General features: G+C 46.5%; 2 protein-coding genes across 2 annotated transcripts in view; both read left to right on the top strand.

Annotated features, from left to right (window-relative positions):
* The first annotated feature begins 1,002 nt into the window (after positions 1-1,002).
* The window catches only part of LOC127912332 (neurotrophin-7-like), a 121,538-nt gene continuing 103,056 nt past the window's right edge, over positions 1,003-19,484 (top strand). The window contains 1 exon segment of the mRNA XM_052481251.1: positions 1,003-1,145. The gene's annotated coding sequence lies outside the window, so the exon portion shown is untranslated.
* The window catches only part of LOC127912331 (neurotrophin-7-like), a 104,231-nt gene continuing 85,749 nt past the window's right edge, over positions 1,003-19,484 (top strand). Inside the window, exon 1 of the mRNA XM_052481250.1 lies at positions 1,003-1,145. The gene's annotated coding sequence lies outside the window, so the exon portion shown is untranslated. The remainder of the gene's footprint in view (positions 1,146-19,484) is intronic.

Raw genomic sequence — 19,484 nt, 5'->3', positions numbered from 1 at the left:
AGGGCTATATCTGTTCTTATTTCTAAATATATTTGAATTGGGCATGTTTATTTAAGATGGCGAGGAAAGCACTTTTAAAGAGCAACCAGGCATCCTCTACTGACGGGATGAGATCAATATCCTTCCAGGATACCCCGGCCAGGTCTATTAGAAAGGCCTACTCGCTGAAGTGTTTTAGGGAGCGTTTGACCGCGGACCCATCACGCATGCAGGCAATGAGGCAGTGATTGTTGAGAACGCTGAGGTGTATTTAGAGGGCAAGTTGGTCAGGATTATATCTAACATTGTTACGGATTTAGGGTAGTACCTGGTAGGTTCCTTAATAATTTGTGTGATATTGAGAGCATCTAGCTTAGATTGTAGGATGGCCGGGGTGTTAAGCATATCCCAGTTTAGGCCACCCAACAGCACGAGCTCTGAAGATAAATAGGGGGCAATCAGTTCACATATGGTGTCCAGGGCACAGCAAGGGGCTGAGGGGGTTCTATAACAAGCGGCAACAGTGAGAGACTTGTTTCTGGAAAGGTGTATTTTTAAAAGTAGAATATTGAATTGTTTGGGCACAGACCTGGATAGAACTCTGCAGGCTATCTCTGCAGTAAATTGCAACAATGGTAGAATAGCTCTATCATTGAGGCACAGTGGAGCTCTCCAGGCCCATTGAATAGCTCTATCATTCAGGCACAGTGGAGCTCTCCAGGCCCATTGAATAGCTCTACCATTGAGGCACAGTGGAGCTCTCCAGGCCCATTGAATAGCTCTATCATTGAGGCACAGTGGAGCTCTCCAGGCCCATTGAATAGCTCTATCATTGAGGCACAGTGGAGCTCTCCAGGCCCATTGAATAGCTCTATCATTGAGGCACAGTGGAGCTCTCCGGGCGGGCAGGGAGAGAGGAGAGGTAGGCACTAGGACCTACGGGCAGCCTAACGGGAGGGTGGGAGTATCTATGGGACTCCTCTGTAACTTTCAGAACTATTTTTCCCAAAGAGAGTGGGAGGCTTTAAAAAGAGGACGTCGGATTGGGAGTTTGGGATAATTCTGACGGAGAGGACAGTGAGAAGTTGAATATATCACTCTTTGGTTCACTGAAGGAAGAGAGAGGGAGCGAGGGAGAGAGGGACCAAGGGAGAGCATAGACGGAGGTAAGAGCACACGCAAAATTTTCCTGTGCTGTTCACGGTGTATCTGTGTGTCTCTGTGTGAGTGTGCGTGTGCGTGTGCGTGTGCGCGTGTGAGTGTGTGTGTGTGTGTGTGTGTGTGTGTGTGTGTGTGTGTGCGTGTGTGTGTGTGCGTGTGCGTGTGCGTGTGCGTGTGCGTGCGCGTGCGCGTGCGTGTGTGTGTGTGTGTGTGTGATATCATGTCTGTTTTGCCCATACCTGTCATTAAGTGAAATTTGATCCTTCGAGTTTCATTTGTAGCAAACAGAAGCTAAATAGGAGGTCCCACAGCACTGCCAACCAGAGGTAACTAATCACTGTCTAGAGTACAGGAGAGTGACTTGGAACTGGGACAGACAGGGTTTTCAGGTGAATGGTTGTGTAGATGTAAGTGTATATAGTTGGAACTGGGACAGACAGGGTTTTCAGGTGAATGGTTGTGTAGATGTAAGTGTATATAGTTGGAACTGGGACAGACAGGGTTTTCAGGTGAATGGTTGTGTAGATGTAAGTGTATATAGTTGGAACTGGGACAGACAGGGTTTTCAGGTGAATGGTTGTGTAGATGTAAATGTATATAGTTGTAACTGGGACAGACAGGGTTTTCAGGTGAATGGTTGTGAAGATGTAAATGTATATAGTTGTAACTGGGACAGACAGGGTTTTCAGGTGAATGCTTGTGTAGATGTAAATGTATATAGTTGTAGCGATCCTGTTCTCTATGCTGTGACCCTGTGTTAGTTAAACAGTCAGTCTGTTACCTGTTAGAAAGAGATGGGAGAGGGGGAAGGTAGGAGAGGAGATGGATGGATGGAGGGGGTAGGGAGGGAGGTATGGAGGGAGGGAGAAGAGAGAGGTGGGGAAGGGAGGGAGGTGGGAGAGTGGGAAGGGAGGAGAGGGGATGGAGGGAGGGAGGGAGGGACAGAGGTAGGGTGGTGGGAGGGAGAAGAGAGAGGGGGGATAGAATAGGGAAAGGAGAGAGGGTAGGGGGTAGGGGGATGGAGGGAGGTGGGAGAGTGGGAAGAGAGGAGAGGGGATGGAGGGAGGGACAGAGGTAGGGGGAGGGAGGGAGAAGAGAGAGGGGGATAGAATAGGGAAAGGAGAGAGGGTAGGGGGAGGGAGGGAGGGAGGGAGGGAGGGAGGGAGGGAGGGAGGGAGGGAGGGAGGGAGGGAGGGAGGGAGGGAGAGAAGAGAGAGGGGGGATAGAATAGGGAAAGGAGAGAGGGTAGGGGGTAGGGGGGATGGAGGGAGGTGGGAGAGTGGGAAGAGAGGAGAGGGGAGGGAGGGAGGGAGGGAGGGAGGGAGGGAGGGAGGGAGGGAGGGAGAAGAGAGAGGGGGATAGAATAGGGAAAGGAGAGAGGGTAGGGGGAGGGGGGGGTCCAACTTCAATGGGAGCAGGCTCAGTGTTGAGACAACCCAAGCAACCTCAGGTTACGCAAATTCTCTCTCTTTCTCTCACTGCTTTGTCTCCTCTCTTAAACTCAAATTCAAGCTGCTTTATTGGCATGAAAATCATTGTGTCAATATTGCCAAAATAACCATTTATAAAATATACATCGTAATAAAATAATACATGATAATAATTATAAAAAAAATAACTATGTAATTGAAATAACAACAATAGAATGGTAACAGTCAATAGTATAAATAGATAAATGTAATAAATTATGGGGACAATAAAAGCCTAAACAAGGAAAATCAACATGCTACTATTATGACTACGAGAATAAATGCTACCACTAGCAGCATTTATACCTGTAATATATAGATATATATCTACTTGCTACTAAAACTATAACTAACAAACGGTCATCATCACCATTATGTCAGTACTACAACTGTCATCATCATTACTACTACTTCTACCACCGCTATCATTAAACTACTACCCATACCACCATCAGCCCTACTACCCATACCACCATCAGCCCTACTACCCATACTATCATCAGCCCTACTACCCATACCACCATCAGCCCTACTACCCATACCACTAGCCATACCACCATCAGCCCTACTACCCATACCACTAGCCATACCACCATCAGCCCTACTACCCATACTACCATCAGCCCTACTACCCATACCACCATCAGCCCTACTACCCATACCACTACCCATACCACCATCAGCCCTACTACCCATACCACTACCCATACCACCATCAGCCCTACTACCCATACCACCATCAGCCCTACTACCCATACCACTAGCCATACCACCATCAGCCCTACTACCCATACCACCATCAGCCCTACTACCCATACCACTACCCATACCACCATCAGCCCTACTACCCATACCACTACCTACCCATACCACCATCAGCCCTACCACCACCCATACCACCATCAGCCCTACTACCCATACCACTAGCCATACCACCCACCACTACCATACTACCCATCAGCCCTACTACCCATACCACCATCAGCCCTACTACCCATACCACTACCCATACCACCATCAGCCCTACTACCCATACCCTACCACCATCAGCCCTACTACCCATACCACCATCAGCCCTACTACCCATACCACTCAGCCATACCACCATCAGCCCTACTACCCATACTACCATCAGCCCTACTACCCATACCACCATCAGCCCTACTCAGCCCTACTACCCATACCACTACCCATACCACCATACCTACCCATACCACCATCAGCCCTACTACCCATACCACTAGCCATACCACCATCAGCCCACATACCAGCCATACCACCATCAGCCCTACTACCCATACCACCATCAGCCCTACTACCCATACACACCCATACCACCATCAGCCCTACTACCCATACCACCATCAGCCCTACTACCCATACCACCATCAGCCCTACTACCATCAGCCCATATACCACCATCAGCCCTACTACCCATACCACCATCAGCCCTACATACCACCCATACCACCATCAGCCCTACTACCCATACCACCATCAGCCCACTACCCATACCACCCATCAGACCTACTACCCATACCACCATCAGCCCTACTACCCATACCACCATCAGCCCTACTACCCATACCACATCAGCCCATACCACCATCAGCCCTACCCATACCACCCAGCCCTACTACCCATACCGCTACCCATACCACCATCAGCCCTACTACCCATACCACCATCAGCCCTACTACCCATACCACCATCAGCCCTACTACCCATACCACTACCCATACCACCATCAGCCCTACTACCCATACCACCATCAGCCCTACTACCCATACCACTACCCATACCACCACCAGCCCTATTACCCATACCACCATCAGCCCTACTACCCATACCACTACCCATACCACCACCAGCCCTATTACCCATACCACCATCAGCCCTACTACCCATACCACCATCAGCCCTACTACCCATACCACTACCCATACCACCATCAGCCCTACTACCCATACCACCATCAGCCCTACTACCCATACCACTAGCCATACCACCATCAGCCCTATTACCCATACCACCATCAGCCCTACTACCCATACCACCATCAGCCCTACTACCCATACTACCATCAGCCCTCCTACCCATACCACCATCAGCCCTACTACCCATACCACCATCAGCCCTACTACCCATACCACTAGCCATACCACCATCAGCCCTACTACCCATACCACCATCAGCCCTACTACCCATACCACTTCCCATACCACCATCAGCCCTACTACCCATACCACCATCAGCCCTCCTACCCATACCACCATCAGCCCCTACCCATACCCATACCACTACTACCCATACCACCATCAGCCCTACTACCACCATACCACCATCAGCCCTACTACCCATACCACCATCAGCCCTACTACCCATACCACCATCAGCCCTACTACCCATACCACCATCAGCCCTACTACCCATACTACCATCAGCCCTACTACCCATACCACCATCAGCCCTACTACCCATACCACCATCAGCCCTACTACCCATACTACCATCAGCCCTACTACCCATACCACCATCAGCCCTACTACCCATACCACCATCAGCCCTACTACCCATACCACCATCAGCCCTACTACCCATACTACCATCAGCCCTACTACCCATACCACCATCAGCCCTACTACCCATACCACCATCAGCCCTACTACCCATACCGCTACCCATACCACCATCAGCCCTACTACCCATACCACCATCAGCCCTACTACCCATACCACTACGATTTTGAGTAATAATAATAATAATAATAAAATAATAATACAAATAATAATAATAATAATAATAATAATACAAATAATAATAATAATACAAATAATAATAATAATACAAATAATAATAATAATACAAATAATAATAATAATACAAATAATAATAAAAAATAAAATAAAATAATAAAAACTATATTATTATATTATATTATAACTATAATTATTTTATAATAATAAGAAGAATAAGAATAGTAATTATAATAATAATTATAATGAAAATAATACTACTATTTGTAATTATAATAATAATTTTAATAATAATTATAATTAAAATAATAATAATAATAGTATTAAAAATATTACAAATAAAAATAAATTATTATAATTACACTTACTTTTTAGTCATTTGGACACTCTTATCCAAAGCAATTTAGAGTAGCAATTATGATTAAGTGCCTTGCTCAAGGGCATATTGATAGATTTTTCACCTCTTCGGCTCAGGAATTCATCCAATAATAACAAGTAAGTTACTGGTTCGTATTTGTGTTCTCTGTTTAGGGCCAGAAATCCATTTAGTCGGCTTTGAGATTTTGTTTAGTTTTTCCAATGTTGTAAATATGAGTCATTTGATTGGTTCATGATATTGTTTATTGGGATTCTTTCTTTTGAATCAGTTCTGGGCTCAGCTTGGTTGGTGAGGTCCAACACCAGCTGACTGAGAAGGCTCATGTCTGGGCTGAGCTCTTGGGTTTGAAGTGATTTAGATTGGAGACTTTGGACTTGAATTTACAGTGCATTCGGGAAAGATTTCAGACCTTGACTTTTTCCACATTTTGAAGCCTTATTCTAAAATGGTTTGAATCATTTTTCCCTTCATCAATCTACACACAATACCCCATAATGACAAAGCAAAAACAGGTTTTTAGAAATGTTTGCTAATTTTGCTGAAATATATTTGAAAAAAATGAAATATCACATTTACATAAGTATTCAGACTTTTTACTCAGTGCTTTGTTGAAGCACCTTTGGCAGCGATTACAGCCTGGAGTCTTCTTGATGCTACAAGCTTGCCACACCTGTATTTGGGGAGTTTCTCCCATTTTTCTCTGCAGATCCTGTCGAGCTCTGTCAGCTTGGATGGAGAGTGTTGCTGAACAGCTATTTTCAGGTCTGTCCAGAGATGTTCAATCGGGTTCAAGTCCAGGCTCTGGCTGGGCCACTCAAGGACACTCAGAGACTTGTCCTGAAGCCACTCCTAAATTGTCTTGGCTGTGTGCTTAGGGTCGTTGTCCTATTGGAAGGTGAACCTTCGCCCCAGACTGAGGTCCTGAGCACTCTGGAGAAGGTTTTCATTAAGGATATCTCTTCTTTGCTACATTCTCCTCAATTAGGTTGGAAAAATAGGATGAACAAGCAGCAGTGAGGGCTCTTCGATACTGCACAGTACTGTCAGTCCAAGCTAGTCGGAAGTCTTCCAGTAGGTTGTAACGCCATTTCCGTTACAATTTTCTGTAAGTTTACTTCATGGCATTTTTTTACTTGGGTATTTTCTGTATACCACGGAGCTTATTTCTTGTGACAACTATTTTTTGTTTTTGGGGGTGTGACTGCATCTAGGGTATTACACAAGATTAAATTGAGTTCCTCAGTTAGGTGGTCAACTGATGTTTGTACTCTGACGTCCTTGGGTAGGCAAGGGAGTCTGGAAGGGCATCTAGGAATCTTTAGGTTGTCCAAGAATATATAGCACGGCTTTTGATAGTCCTTGGTTGAGGTCTGAGTAGATACATTTTTGTGATTGCAAACATAATAAGATGGTGGTCCGATAGTCCAGGATTACGAGGAAAAATATTTAGATCCACAATATTTATTCCACGGGACAAAACTATGTCCAGGGTGTGACTGTGGCAGTGAGTAGGTCAAAAGACATGTTTGGAAGAAAAAAAACACTGAGTCGCCTTTTGGGTCTGTGGATTTTTTTTATGTGAATACTGAAGTCACCAAAAATTATAATATTATCTGCCATGACTTCAAGGTCCGATAGGAATTCAGGGAACTGAGTGAGGAATGCTGTATACAGCCCAGGAGGCCTGTAAACAGTAGCTATAAAAAAAGGATTGAGTAGGCTGCATAGATTTCATGACTTGAAGCTCAAAATACAAAAACGCAGTCGTAATTTTTTGGGGGGTAAATAAAAATGTGCTGTCGTAAATGTTAGCAACACCTCCACCTTTGCTGGAGGCACAGGATATGGTCACTAGTGTAACCAGCAGGAGAGGCCTCAATTAAAACAGTAAATGCATCAGGCTTAAGCCATGTTTCAGTCAGGCCAATCACATCAAGGTTATGATTAGTGATTAGTTCATTGACTATGACTGCCTTGGAAGTAGCTCTATTTTGAGATGTGAGATATCACAATCTCTTTCAATAATGACAGGAATGGAGGAGGTCTTTATTCCAGTGAGATTGCTAAGGCGAACACCTCCATGTTTAGTTTTGCCCAACCTAGATTGAGGCACAGACACAGTCTCAATGGGGATAGCTGAGCTGACTACACTGACTGTGCTAGTGGCAGACTCCACTAAGCTGGCTGCCTGGCCTGCACCCTATCTCATTGTGGAGCTAGAGGAGTTAGAGTCCTGTCTATGTTCATAGATAAGATGAGAGCACCCCTCCAGCTAGGATGGAGTCCCTCAGCAGGCCAGGCTTGGTCCTTTTTGTGGGTGAGTCCCAAAAAAAGGTACAATTATCTACACATTCTATCTTTTGGGAGGGTAGGAAACAATTTTCAACCAGCGATTGAGTTGTGAGACTCTGCTGTAGAGCTCATCACTCCCCCTAACCGAGCTAACGGTGGGAGGCTTCGGCGTCTCAGACCCTGTAAAGGGTGGAGGAGAGACCAGAGAAGACTCGGCCTCTGACTACGACTCGGCGTCTCAGACCCTGTAAAGCTTGGAGGAGAGACCAGAGAAGACTCGGCCTCTAACTACGACTCGGCGTCTCAGACCCTGTAAAGGGTGGAGGAGAGACCAGAGAGGAGTCTCAGACCCTGTAAAGGGTGGAGGAGAGACCAGAGAAGACTCGCCTCTGACTACGACTCGGCGTCTCAGACCCTGTAAAGGGGAGGAGAGAGAAGACTCGGCCTCTGACTAAGACTCGGCGTCTCAGACCCTGTAAAGGGTGGAGGAGAGACCAGAGAAGACTCGGCCTCTGACTACGACTCGGCGTCTCAGACCCTGTAAAGGGTGGAGGAGAGACCAGAGAAGAGGAGAGACCAGAGAAGACTCGGCCTCTGACTACGATTCGGCGTCTCAGACCCTGCGTCTCAGAAAGGGTGGAGGAGAGACAGAGAAGAGAAGACTCGGCGTCTCAGACCCTGTGTGGAGGAGAGACCGAGACTCGGCCTCTGACGGCGTCTCAGACCCTGTAAAGGGTGGAGGAGAGACCAGAGAAGACTCGGCCTCTAACTACGACTCGGCGTCTCAGACCCTGTAAAGGGTGGAGGAGAGACCAGAGAAGACTCGGCCTCTGACTAAGACTCGGCGTCTCAGACCCTGTAAAGGGTGGAGGAGAGACCAGAGAAGACTCGGCCTCTGACTACGACTCGGCGTCTCAGACCCTGTAAAGGGTAGAGGAGAGACCAGAGAAGACTCGGCCTCTGACTAAGATTCGGCGTCTCAGACCCTGTAGAGGGTGGAGGAGTCTCAGACCCAGAGGAAGACCAGAGAAGACTCGGCCTCTGACTACGACTCGGCGTCTCAGACCCTGTAAAGGGTGGAGGAGAGACCAGAGAAGACTCGGCCTCTGACTACGACTCGGCGTCTCAGACCCTGTAAAGGGTGGAGGAGAGACCAGAGAAGACTCGGCCTCTGACTCGGCGTCTCAGACCCTGTAAAGGGTGGAGGAGAGACCAGAGAAGACTCGGCCTCTGACTACGACTCGGCGTCTCAGACCCTGTAAAGGGTGGAGGAGAGACCAGAGAAGACTCGGCCTCTGACTACGACTCGGCGTCTCAGACCCTGTAAAGGGTGGAGGAGAGACCAGAGAAGACTCGGCCTCTGACTACGACTCGGCGTCTCAGACCCTGTAAAGGGTGGAGGAGAGACCAGAGAAGACTCGGCCTCTGACTACGACTCGGCGTCTCAGACCCTGTAAAGGGTGGAGGAGAGACCAGAGAAGACTCGGCCTCTGACTACAGACCCTGTAAAGGGTCTCGGCCTCTGCGTCTCAGACCCTGTAAAGGGTGGAGGAGAGACCAGAGAAGACTCGGCCTCTGACTACGACTCGGCGTCTCAGACCCTGTAAAGGGTGGAGGAGAGACCAGAGAAGACTCGGCCTCTGACTACGACTCGGCGTCTCAGACCCTGTAAAGGGTGGAGGAGAGACCAGAGAAGACTCGGCTTCTGACTACGACTCGGCGTCTCAGACCCTGTAAAGCGTGGAGGAGAGACCAGAGAAGACTCGGTGCATAATCGAGAGAACTGGTTGAAACTTTCAGTCATCTGAATGAGAGACTCCGGTTAAGCAGACTGTATTTCTTTCCAGAAGCCTTGAGAAAATTGTCCGGCTGCAGGGGGATGGTATAGTGGTAAAGGGTTAACATTACTACTACTACTACTACTTTTCAGCTGGTGGAGGTCCTGTAGAACAATATTTACCTTTAGAGAATTTTTCATTTATATTTTTCATAGCTGTCTATTTACCACCACAAATCAATGCTGGTACTAAGACAGCACTCAATGATCTGTATAAACCCATAAGCAAACAAGAAAATGCTCATCCGGAGGCGGCGCTCCTAGTGGCTGGGTACTTTAATGCAAGTAAACTTAAATCAGTTTTACCTCATTTCTACCAGCATGTTAAATGTGCAACCAGAGGGGAAAAAAACTCTGGACCACCTTTACTCCACACAGAGAGACGCGAAGGAAGGTCTCCCTCACCATCCATTTGGCAAGTCTGACCATAACTCTATCCTCTTGAATGTTACTTACTAAAGGAGAAAGTACCATTGACTCGCTCAATACGGAAGTGGTCAGATGAAGCAGATGCTAAACTACAGGACTTTTTTCCTGTCACAAACTCGAATATGTTCAGGGATTCATCCGATGTACACTACATCAGTCACTGGCTTCATCAATAAGTGCATCGACAATGTAGTCCCCACAGTGACATTACATACATACCCCAACCAGGAGCAATGGATTACAGGCAACATCTGCACTGAGCTAAATGGTGGAGCTGCCGTTTTCAATGAGCGCGATTCTAACCCAGACGCTTATGAGAAATCCTGCTATTCCCTCTGACAAACCATCAAACAGGCAAAGCGTCAATAAAATACTAAGATCTAATCCTACTACACCGGCTCCAACACTCGTCAGATGTGGCAGAGCATGAAAACTGTTATTGACTTCAAAGGGAAGCCCAGTCGCGAGCTCCCCAGTGACACCAGCCTACCAGATGAGCTAAATTACTTCTATGCGCGCTTTGAGGCAAGCAACACTGAAGCATACATGAGAGCACCAGCTGTTCCGGACGACTGTGTGATCACGCTTTCCGTAGCCGATATGAGTAAGACCTTTTAAACAGGTCAACATTCACAAGGACACAGGGCCAGACGGACGACCAGGACGTGTACTCAAAGCCGGACTACTAGGACACGTACCCAGAGCATGCGCTGACCAGCTGGCAAGTTTCTTCACTGAGATTTTCAACCTATCCCTGCCTCAGTCTGTAATACTAACTTGTTACAAGCAGACCACCATAATCCCTGTGCCTAAGAACTCCAAGCTAACCTGCCTAAATGACTATCGCCCCATAGCACTCACATCTACAGTGGGGCAAAAAAGTATTTAGTCAGCCACCAATTGTGCAAGTTCTCCCACTTAAAAAGATGAGAGGCCTGTAATTTTCATCATAGGTACACTTCAACTATGACAGACAAAATGAGAGAAAAAAATCCAGAAATTCACATTGTAGGATTCTTTATGAATTTATTTGCAAATTATGGTGGAAAATAAGTATTTGGTCACCTTTCAAACAAGCAAGATTTCTGGCTCTCACAGACCTGTAACTTCTTCTTTAAGAGGCTCCTCTGTCCTCCACTCGTTACCTGTATTAATGGCACCTGTTTGAACTTGTTATCAGTATAAAAGACACCGAAAGCCCTCTACAACGTCTGCATTAAGGTGAGTAACATTCGAAGCTAGCTCCCAGTAACAAAAAGGTCAGGTGGAGGGATCTACATGGAGCCACTAACAGCTTGTTGGGTCAACCCAGGAGTCAGACAAGGGTGTCCTTTCTGTCATGAGTGAAACTGTGCATCATTTTTTTACCCTTATTTTACCAGGTAAGTTGACTGAGACGTTCTCATTTACAGCAACGACCTGGGGAATAGTTACAGGGGAGAAGGGATGAAGGGGCGGCAGGGTAGCCTAGTGGTTAGAGTGTAGAGGTGGCAGGTAGCCTAGTGGTTAGAGTGTAGAGGTGGCAGGTAGCCTAGTGGTTAGAGTGTAGAGGTGGCAGGTAGCCTAGTGGTTAGAGTGTAGAGGTGGCAGGTAGCCTAGTGGTTAGAGTGTTGAGGTTGGCAGGTAGTCTAGTGGTTAGAGTGTTGAGGTTAGAGGTAGTAGTGGTTAGAGTGTAGAGGTGGCAGGTAGCCTAGTGGTTAGAATGTAGAGTCTAGAGGTGGCAGGTAGCCTTGTGGTTAGAGTGTAGAGGTGGCAGGTAGCCTAGTGGTTAGAGTGTAGAGGTGGCAGGTAGCCTAGTGGTTAGAGTGTAGAGGTGGCAGGTAGCCTAGTGGTTAGAGTGTAGAGGTGGCAGGTAGCCTAGTGGTTAGAGTGTAGAGGTGGCAGGTAGCCTAGTGGTTAGAGCGTTGGACTAGTAACCAAAAGATTGCAAGATTGAATCCCCAAGCTGATATATAAAAAATGAATGAGGCAATTGGAAGCTGGGGATGATTAGGTGACAACGATGGTATGAGGGTCAGGACAACAGGGTTAACAGCCCTATTAATACGATAAGTGCCATGGGATCTTTAGTGACCACAGAGAGTCAGGACATCAGTTTAACATCCTAGCCGAAAGACAGCACCCTGCACAGGTGTCACGAACTAGTCCGTAACAAAAAGGGAGACAATGTGGAGATTAGGAATGGAACAAAAATGTATTTATTAACTTAAGTAATGTAAATACAATAAACAATGGTGTCAGTAGTCAGTAGTGTGAGTGGTTGTGTGCATAGATGTGATAATGAGGGGTGTTGAAAGATGCCAAAGCAATCCAACAAAACTGCCACAACCAAATTCCAATAGTGTGTCTGTCTGCATTGAGTCTCCTCAATGAATGGGAAAGAGGTGTATTTATCCCGGGACACACCCGAGCTCAGGTGTGTCACATTTCGCTGACGACCCTCCCGGCTCCGCCCACCGACATCCTATTAAGGAAAATGAGCAAAAAGAAAGAATTCAGCAGACAGAGTGGGAGGGGTGTCACACAGGGCATTGTTCCCAATCACTACCCTGGGGCATTGGGATATTTTAGACTAGAGGAAAGAGTGCCTCCTACTGGCCCTCCAACACCACTTCCAGAAGCATCTGGTGTCCCATCCATTGACCAACCCTGCTTTGCTTCAGAAGCAAGCCAGCAGTGCGATGCAGGGTGGAATGCTGCTTGTTAATGCCATTAATGTCTCTGTTGAAATGTCTACGTGAGAGGTTGGGGGTGGAGCTTAATGCTGGGATGTTAATAATGGGGTACAGGTATTCAAATGAGGAAAAAGAAGGAGGAACAGGGTCAAAGGTGGAGGGGATAACAGACCGTTGTTTAATGGGTCTCTGTGCACCTTGGGGTGGAATTTGAGTTCTGCGGGAGAAAAAAGTGTGGAGATGTTTTAAGAAGATATGGTCGGGAGGCGTTCTGTACAGCAGGGGAAGATGGGTTGTACAGTGGTAGAAGTGGGGAGGTTTTGGTTATTTTAATGTGTGATGTTGTTTTGTATCGTGCTGTAGAGGGCAAGCTGAGTATGCAGCACAGGATATTTGTTTTTTAAAGGAGGGTGGGGGGATTTAATAAAATGAGGAGGTATCATTAAAGAAAGACAAAAAGTCCAAAGTAATTCTCTCTGTCTCTCTGTCTCTGTCTCTGTCTCTGTCTCTGTCTCTCTCTGTCTCTCTCTCTCTCTCTCTGTCTCTCTCTCTCTCTCTCTCTCTCTCTCTCTCTCTCTCTCTCTCTCTCTCTCTCTCTCTCTCTCTCTCTCTCTCGCTCTCTCTCTCTCTCTCTCTCTCTCTCTCTCTCATTACACAACCATCAGAGATCCATCCTTCACGGACCATGTTAGTAGGGTGTGCGTGCTAAACATGGACCTAATGCCTGCCCCACCTCCAACCAGGGGCTTCTGACAGGACAGGAATGTTACCGTCATGACCATGTTAGTAGGGTGTGCGTGCTAAACACGGACCTAATGCCTGCCCCACCTCCAACCAGGGGATTCCTCACACGCTTCTGACAGGACAGGAATGTTACCGCCATGAACATGTATACACACACACACACACACACACACACACACACACACACACACACACACACACACACACACACACACACACACACACACACACACACACACACACACACACACACACACACACACACACACACACACACACACACACACACACACACACACACACACACACACACACACAGACAAGAGAGGTCATCAACATGTTTTCCCAGAGCATTTATTATAGCCATGTTACACAGTGCCATCCGTTTTGTCACCAAAGCCCCTTATACTACCCACCATTGTGACCTGTATGCTCTAGTTGGCTGGTCCTCGCTACATATTCGTCGACAGACCCACTGGCTCCCGGTCATCTATAAGTCTTTGCTAGGTAAAGCTCCGACTTATCTCAGTTCACTTGTCACGATAACACCCACCTGTAGCACGCGCTCCAGCAGGTATATTTCACTGGTCATCCCCAAAGCCAACCTCATTTTGCTGCCTCTCCTTCCAGTTCTCTGCTGACTGGAACGAACTGCAAAAACCACTGAAGTTGGAGACTTCAATCTCCCTCACTAACTTTATATCCCCCAACGCTCTAGGCGACCAGTTTTGATAGCCTTTAGCCGCACCCTCATACTACTCCTTCTCTGTTCTGCGGGTGATGTGGAGGTAAACCCAGGCCCTGCATGTCCCCAGGCACCCTCATTTGTTGACTTCTGTGATCGAAAAAGCCTTGGTTTCATGCATGTCAACATCAGAAGCCTCCTCCCTAAGTTTGTTTTACTCACTGCTTTAGCACACTCTGCTAACCCTGATGTCCTTGCCGTGTCTGAATCCTGGCTCAGGAAGGCCACCAAAAATTCAGAGATTTCCATACCCAACTATAACATCTTCCATCAAGATAGAACTGCTAAAGGGGGAGGAGTTGCAGTCTACTGCAGAGATAGCCTGCAAAGTAATGTCATACTTCGAACTACTAACTACTAATTCTGAAAATTACTCTCTCCAGAAATAAGTCTCTCGCTGTTGCCGCCTGCTACTGACCCCCCTCAGCCCCTTGCTGTGCCCTGGACACCATTTGTGAATTGATTGCCCCCCATCTAGCTTCAGAGTTTGTTCTGTTAGGTGACCTAAACTGGGATATGCTTAACACCCCGGCAGTCCTACAATCTAAGCTAGATGCCCTCAATCTCACACAAATCATCAAGGAACCCACCAGGTACAACCCTAACTCTGTAAGCAAGGGCACCCTCATAGACGTCATCCTGACCAACTGGCCCTCCAAATACACCTCCGCTGTCTTCAACCAGGATCTCAGCGACCACTGCCTCATTGCCTGTATCCGCTACGGTGCCGCAGTCAAACGACCACCCCTCATCACTGTCAAACGCTCCCTAAAACACTTCTGTGAGCAGGCCTTTCTAACCTCATCCCGTCAGTTGAGGATGCCTGGTCATTCTTTAAGAGTAACCTCCTCACCATTTTAGATAAGCATGCTCCGTTCAAAAAATGCAGAACTAAGAAGAGATACAGCCCTTGGTTCACTCCAGACCTGACTGCCCTCGACCAGCACAAAAACATCCTGTGGCGGACTGCAATAGCATCGAACAGTCCCCGCGATATGCAACTGTTCAGGGAAGTCAGGAACCAATACACGCAGTCAGTCAGGAAAGCTAAGGCCAGCTTCTTCAGGCAGAAGTTTGCATCCTGTAGCTCCAACTCCAAAAAGTTCTGGGACACTGTGAAGTCCATGGAGAACAAGAGCACCTCCTCCCAGCTGCCCACTGCACTGAGGCTAGGGAACACGGTCACCACCGACAAATCCATGATTATCGAAAACTTCAACAAGCATTTCTCAACGGCTGGCCATGCCTTCCGCCTGGCTACTCCTACCTCGGCCAACAGCTCCGGCCCCCCCGCAGCTCCTCGCCCAAGCCTCTCCAGGTTCTCCTTTACCCAAATCCAGATAGCAGATGTTCTGAAAGAGCTGCAAAACCTGGACCCGTATAAATCAGCTGGGCTTGACAATCTGGACCCTCTATTTCTGAAACTATCCGCCGCCATTGTCGCAACCCCTATTGCCAGCCTGTTCAACCTCTCTTTCATATCGTCTGAGATCCCCAAGGATTGGAAAGCTGCCGCAGTCATCCCCCTCTTCAAAGGGGGAGACACCCTGGACCCAAACTGTTACAGACTTATATCCATCCTGCCCTGCCTATCTAAGGTCTTCGAAAGCCAAGTCAACAAACAGGTCACTGACCATCTCGAATCCCACCGTACCTTCTCTGCTATGCAATCTGGTTTCCGAGCCGGTCACGGGTGCACCTCAGCCACACTCAAGGTACTAAACGACATCATAACCGCCATCGATAAAAGACAGTACTGTGCAGCCGTCTTCATCGACCTTGCCAAGGCTTTCGACTCTGTCAATCACCATATTCTTATCGGCAGACTCAGTAGCCTCGTTTTTCGGATGACTGCCTTGCCTGGTTCACCAATTACTTTGCAGACAGAGTTCAGTGTGTCAAATCGGAGGGCATGTTGTCCGGTCCTCTGGCAGTCTCTATGGGGGTGCCACAGGGTTCAATTCTCGGGCCGACTCTTTTCTCTGTATATATCAATGATGTTGCTCTTGCTGCGGGCGATTCCCTGATCCACCTCTACGCAAACGACACCATTGTCTACACTTTCGGCCCGTCATTGGACACTGTGCTATCTAACCTCCAATCGAGCTTCAATGCCATACAACACTCCTTCCGTGGCCTCCAACTGCTCTTAAACGCTAGTAAAACCAAATGCATGCTTTTCAACCGATCGCTGCCTGCACCCGCATGCCCGACTAGCATCACCACACTGGATGGTTCCGACCTTGAATATGTGGACACCTATAAGTACCTAGGTGTCTGGCTAGACTGCAAACTCTCCTTCCAGACCCATCTCCAATCGAAAATCAAATCAAGAATAGGCTTTCTATTCCGCAACAAAGCCTCCTTCACTCACGCTGCCAAGCTTACCCTAGTAAAACTGACTATCCTACCGATCCTCGACTTCGGCGACGTCATCTACAAAATTGCTTCCAACACTCTACTCAGCAAACTGGATGCAGTCTATCACAGTGCCATCCGTTTTGTCACTAAAGCACCTTATACTACCCACCACTGCGACCTGTATGCTCTAGTCGGCTGGCCCTCGCTACATATTCGTCGCCAGACCCACTGGCTCCAGGTCATCTACAAGGCCATGCTAGGCAAAGCTCCGCCTTATCTCAGTTCACTGGTCACGATGGCAACACCCATCCGTAGCACGCGCTCCAGCAGGTGTATCTCATTGATCATCCCTAAAGCCAACACCTCATTTGGCCGCCTTTCGTTCCAGTACTCTGCTGCCTGTGACTGGAACGAATTGCAAATATCGCTGAAGTTGGAGACTTTTATCTCCCTCACCAACTTCAAACATCAGCTAGCTGAGCAGCTAACCGATCGCTGCAGCTGTACATAATCTATTGGTAAATAGCACACCCATTTTCACCTACCTCATCCCCACAGTTTTTATTTATTTACTTTTCTGCTCTTTTGCACACCAATATCTCTACCTGTACATGATCATCTGATCATTTATCCCTCCAGTGTTAATCTGCAATATTGTAATTATTCGCCTCCTCATGCCTTTTGCACACATTGTATATAGACTCCCCTTTTTTCTCTGTGTTACTGACTTGTTAATTGTTTACTCCATGTGTAACTCTGTGTTGTCTGTTCACACTGCTATGCTTTATCTTGGCCAGGTCGCAGTTGCAAATGAGAACCTGTTCTCAACTAGCCTACCTGGTTAAATAAAGGTGTTCTCAACTAGCCTACCTGGTTAAATAAAGGTGAAATAAAATAAAAAAAAATAAAAAGCATCGGCTGTCAGAGCAGCTGACCGATCACTGCAGCTGTACATAGTCCATCGGTAAATAGCCCACCCAATCTACCTCATCCCCATTCTGTTTTTATTTTATTTACTTTTCTGCTCCACTTGCACATCATCATCTGCCCATCTATCACTCCAGTGTTAATGCTAAATTGTAATTACTTCGCCACTATGGCCTATTTTTGCCTTACCTCCTTACTTCATTTGCAGACACTGTATACAGATTTTCTATTGTGTTATTGACTGTACGTTTGTTTACTCCATGTGTAACTCTGTGTTGTTGTTTGTGTCACACTGCTTTGCTTTATCTTGACCAGGTCACAGTTGTAAATGAGAACTTGTTCTCAAACTGGCCTACCTGGTTAAATAAAGGTGATCTGGCCTACCTGGTTAAATAAAGGTGATCTGGTCTACCTGGTTAAATAAAGGTGATCTGGCGTCTACCTGGTTAAATAAAGGTGATCTGGTCTACCTGGTTAAATAAAGGTGATCTGGTCTACCTGGTTAAATAAAGGTGATCTGGTCTACCTGGTTAAATAAAGGTGATCTGGTCTACCTGGTTAAATAAAGGTGATCTGGTCTACCTGGTTAAATAAAGGTGATCTGGCCTACCTGGTTAAATAAAGGTGATCTGGCCTACCTGGTTAAATAAAGGTGATCTGGTCTACCTGGTTAAATAAAGGTGATCTGGCCTACCTGGTTAAATAAAGGTGATCTGGTCTACCTGGTTAAATAAAGGTGATCTGGTCTACCTGGTTAAATAAAGTTGATCTGGTCTACCTGGTTAAATAAAGGTGAAATAAATAAAGACGTTTGATTGATATTCTCAGCCTTAGGAACAGTTGTCAATCTTGTTTTCTAAATATTGAGTCACTGAAACTGAAAAACTGCATCCCCCCTGTATGTAATTTTTCAGTAAAATAAAATCTACAGTATTTTTAAAACCTCTTATAAAATTGGATTTGTAGCATAAACTGGGAATTTGATATTTCTGACTGATATTATGATTGTCTGTTTGTTTCATATCTGCAAAGTAAACACTACATAACAAGGTTATTACAACTCTAGTTGACTTGAGGGGTCAACAGACAACACTACATAACAAGGTTATTACAACTCTAGTTGACTTGATGGGTCAACAGACAACACTACATAACAAGGTTATTACAACTCTAGTTGACTTGATGGGTCAACAGACAACACTACATTACAAGGTTATTACAACTCTAGTTGACTTGATGGGTCAACAGACAACACTACATAACAAGGTTATTACAACTCTAGTTGACTTGATGGGTCAACAGACAACACTACATTACAAGGTTATTACAACTCTAGTTGACTTGATGGGTCAACAGACAACACTACATTACAAGGTTATTACAACTCTAGTTGACTTGATGGGTCAACAGACAACACTACATTACAAGGTTATTACAACTCTAGTTGACTTGAGGGGTCAACAGACAACACTACATTACAAGGTTATTACAACTCTAGTTGACTTGATGGGTCAACAGACAACACTACATAACAAGGTTATTACAACTCTAGTTGACTTGATGGGTCAACAGACAACACTACATTACGGTTATTACAACTCTAGTTGACTTGATGGGTCAACAGACAACACTACATTACGGTTATTACAACTCTAGTTGACTTGAGGGGTCAACAGACAACACTACATTACAAGGTTATTACAACTCTAGTTGACTTGTCATCTCCTCCT

This window comes from Oncorhynchus keta, chromosome 27, assembly GCF_023373465.1.
Source record: "Oncorhynchus keta strain PuntledgeMale-10-30-2019 chromosome 27, Oket_V2, whole genome shotgun sequence".
NCBI lineage: Eukaryota > Metazoa > Chordata > Actinopteri > Salmoniformes > Salmonidae > Oncorhynchus > Oncorhynchus keta.
The sequence above is the reverse complement of the archived record's forward strand: the minus strand, read 5'-3'. Positions and strand labels throughout refer to the sequence as shown.